This window comes from Arachis ipaensis, chromosome B09 (genome assembly GCF_000816755.2).
Source record: "Arachis ipaensis cultivar K30076 chromosome B09, Araip1.1, whole genome shotgun sequence".
NCBI lineage: Eukaryota > Viridiplantae > Streptophyta > Magnoliopsida > Fabales > Fabaceae > Arachis > Arachis ipaensis.
This window is the reverse complement of record NC_029793.2, coordinates 13,680,770-13,685,238: the sequence shown is the minus strand read 5'-3', so window position 1 is coordinate 13,685,238 and position 4,469 is coordinate 13,680,770.

Below are 4,469 nucleotides of genomic sequence, written 5' to 3'. Positions count from 1 at the left end.
AAATAAGAAAGTGTAAATAAGAAATTTTAGTATTATTATTCACTACAATTACTATCACAATATAATTAATATATTAATATTGTAGTATAAGAAAGAGAGAATAGTATAAGAGAGAAAGAAGAGATTGTTGTTATTGATTGATTGTGTATGTATTCATATGGATGCATCCCCTATTTATACACATAACTTATCACCATTTTTCAACCTTCATTAAATACATTCTCTCTTGAGAATGTGAGCTTCACATAGAAAATGGGCATCCACATCCCATTCTTATCACAACACTCCCCTTGGATGACCATTTAGGATTATTGCCTTGTTAAAACCTTACTAAACAAAAACCCAGTGGGAAAAAATCTTAGTGAAGAAAAAATAGTACAATATCCTTTAGTGATCTGCCTCATTAAAAATCTTGTCAAGAAAAACCCAATGGGAAAAAAACCTGACCAAGAAAAAAAGAGTACAATCTCCCCCTCTTGTCGACATCATTTAATGTCTCGAAATCGGTGCATTCCAATCTGATGTACCAATCTTTCAAAAGAAGATTTTGGGAGTGACTTTGTGAATAAATCTGCCAGATTATCACTTGAGCGGATCTGTTGGACATCAATTGTCCCTTGATTTTGAAGATCATGAGTGAAGAAGAATTTGGGAGAAATATGCTTTGTTCTATCACCTTTGATATATCCGCCTTTAAGTTGAGCAATACATGCTGTATTATCTTCAAACAGGACAGTTGGAGCTATCTTCTGATCAATCAGTCCACATGATGACAGAATATATTGGATCACACTCCTCAGCCAAAAACACTCGCGACTAGCTTCATGTATCGCTAGTATTTCAGCATGATTAGAGGATGTTGCTGCAATCGTCTGTTTCGTGGACCTCCATGATATAGCTGTACCACCATATGTGAATAGTTATCCCGTTTGAGATCTCCCTTTATGTGGATCAGACAAGTACCTAGCATCTGCATAACCAACTAATAGTGACTTGGATCCATAGGGATAAAATAATCCCACATCAACCGTTCCATGAAGATATCGAAAGATTTGTTTGATTCCACTCCAATGTCTTCTGGTTGGAGAGGAACTATATCTTGCTAGTAAATTTACAGCAAATGATATATCGGGTCGTGTATTATTAGCAAGATACATTAGTGCTCTAATGGCACTAAGATATGGTACTTCAGGACCAAGGATATCTTCATTCTCTTCCTTAGGACGGAATTGATCCTTTTCCACATCCAAAGATCTTACGATTATTGGGGTACTCAAGGAATGTGACTTATCCATATAAAATCTTTTCAAGATCTTCTCTGTGTATGTTGTTTGATGAATAAAGATCCTATTTTTTATATGCTCGATCTGCAGGCCGAGACAAAATTTAGTCTTTCAAAGATCTTTCATTTCAAACTCTTCTTTTAGAGTTTTTATAATTGTTGGAATCTCTTCAGGAGTTCCAATGATATTTAAATCATCAATGTACACAGCAATTATAATGAATCCAGATACAGTTTTCTTTAAGAAAACACATGGGCAGATATCATCATTCTTGAATCCGATTTTTGTCAGATACTCAGTAAGACGATTATACCACATTCGTCCAGATTGTTTCAGACCATATAAAGATCTTTGCAATTTGACTGAGTATAACCCTTGCGCATATTCATTGGATGGTTTAGATATCTTTAGTACTTCAGGGACTTTCATATAGATATCCCAATCTAATGAGCCGTATAAATAGGCTGTTACCACATCCATTAAATGCATATGCAGTTTATGATATGCAGATAAACTGACCAAATAACGCAATGTTATCGCATCCACTACAGGGAAATACGTTTCTTCATAATCTATATCGGGCCTTTGTGAAAAATCTTGATCCACAAGTCGGGCTTTATAGAGCACAACTTCATTTTTCTCATTTCGTTTTCTCACAAATACCCATCGGTATCCAACAGGTTTTACATCTTCAGGTGTATGGACTACAGTTCCAAAGACTTCATGTTTTGTAAGTGAGTCTAACTCAGCCTTCATGGCTTCTTTTCATTTTGGCCAATCATTCCTTTGTCGACATTCTTCGACTGATCTTGACTCAAGATCCTTACTTTCATGCATGATATTTAATGCCACATTATATGCAAATATTTCATTGACAATTATCTTATTTCGGTCCCATTTCTCTCCTGTAAAGACATAATTTATCGAGATCTCATCATTTTCACAATTTTCAGGTACCTGAACGTCTTCTGGCGTTAAAATTATATCAGAATTTTGGACAACTGCAGGTGTCTTTCTTTACTATGTCTTTTTCAACAGGAATAGTATTTACCTCTTTTCTCTTTCGAGGATTTTTATCTTTGGAACCGACAGGCCTACCACGCTTCTGGCGTGTATTTGCTTCAGTGGCTATTTGTCCTACTGGGACATCAATTCGAATTGGGGCATTTTCCGCCCTACCATGCTTCTGGCGTGAATTTGCTTCAGTAGCTACTTGTCCTACTGGGACATTGATGAGCGGATAATTTATACGCTTTTTGACATTGTTTTTAGTATGTTTTCAGTAGAACCTAGTTACTTTTAGGGATGTTTTCCTTAGTTTTTATGTTAAATTCACATTTCTAGACTTTACTATGAGTTTGTGTATTTTTCTGTGATTTCAGGTATTTTCTGGCTGAAATTGAGGGACTTGAGCAAAAATCAGATTCAGAGGTTGAAGAAGGACTGCTGATGCTGTTGGATTCTGACCTCCCTGCACTCAAAGTGGATTTTCTGGAGCTACAGAACTCGAAATGGCGTGCTTCCAATTGCTTTGGAAAGTAGACATCCAGGGCTTTCTAGAAATATATAATAGTCCATACTTTGCCCAAGTTTAGATGACGCAACCTGGCGTTCAACGCCAACTCTCTGCCCAATTCTGGCGTCCAGCGCCAGAAACAAGCTGCAAAGTGGAGTTCAACACCCAAATTGGCACAAAAGCCGGCGTTCAACTCCAAGAATGACCTCTACACGTGCAATATTCAAGCTCAGCCCAAGCACACACCAAGTGGGCCCCGGAAGTGGACTTATGCATTAATTACTTACTTCTGTAAACCCTAGTAGCTAGTTTATTATAAATAGGACCTTTTACTATTGTATTAGACATCTTTGAATTGGCATCATGTTTTTGGCGCCATTATCAAGGAAAGAAAGAGCGATGAATTTTACATAATCAAAGTGTAATCACAATTTCTGTGCACCAAGTTTTTGGCGCCGTTGCCGGGGATTGTTCGAGTTTGGACAACTGACGGTTCATCTTGTTGCCCAGATTAGGTAATTTTCTTTTTGTTTTCTCTTCAAAAAAAAAATTTTTAAAATAAAAATGTTTTCAAAAATTTTATAATTTTATTCAAAATTTTTAAGAATGAATTCTAGTGTTTCATGAAGCATGTGAAACCTGGCTGGCTGTAAAGTCATGTCTAAATTCATTTGGACTGAGGCTTCCAATTTGTTATCAAGAGCAAGCTAGTTGATGCTAATCCACCTACTACTGTTCATGATCTACCTGTTACATGCTAAAGCTTGGCTGGCTATTAAGCCATGCCTGACCCTTTGATTAGAGCTTTAGACTAAAGAGCATAAGATTCATGGAATTCATATTAAAAATTTTGGAATCCTTATTTTTCTTTTTCAAAAATTATTTTTGAAAAAAATTAAAAGAAAATACAAAAAAATCATAAAATCATAAAAATCAAAAATATTTTTGTGTTTCTTGTTTGAGTCATGTGTCATGTTATAAGTTTGGTGTCAATTGCATACTCATCTTGCATTTTTCGAAATTTCATGCATTCATAGTGTTCTTCATGATCCTCAAGTTGTTCTTGGTAAGTCTTCTTGTTTGATCTTGATGATTTTTTGTTTTGTGTTGTATCTTGTTTTTCATATGCATTCTTGAATTCTTAGTGCCTAAGCATTAAAGATTTCTAAGTTTGGTGTCTTGCATATTTTCTTTGCATTAAAAAATTTTTCAAAAATGTGTTCTTGATGTTCATCATGATCTTCATAGTGTTCTTGGTGTTCATCTTGACATTCATAGTGTTCTTGCATGCATTCCTTGTTTTGATTCAAAAATAAAAGAGAAAAACATGAAAATGATGTTTTAATTTTTCTCTCTCATCATTCAAAATTCAAAAATAAAAAAAAATATCTTTCCCTTTTTCTCTCTCAAAAATTCGAAAATTAGATTTGACTTTTTCAAAAATTTTTAAAATCTAGTTGTTTTTATGAGTCAAATCAAATTTTCAATTTAAAAATCTCACCTTTTTCAAAATCTTTTTCAAAAATCAAATCTTTTTCAAATTTCTTAGTTATTTTCAAAAATTCCAAAAATATTTTTTTCAAAAATCTTTTTCTTATCTTTATCAAATAATTTTCAAAAATAACATAATCAATTAATGTTTTGATTCAAAAATTTCAAGTTTGTTACTT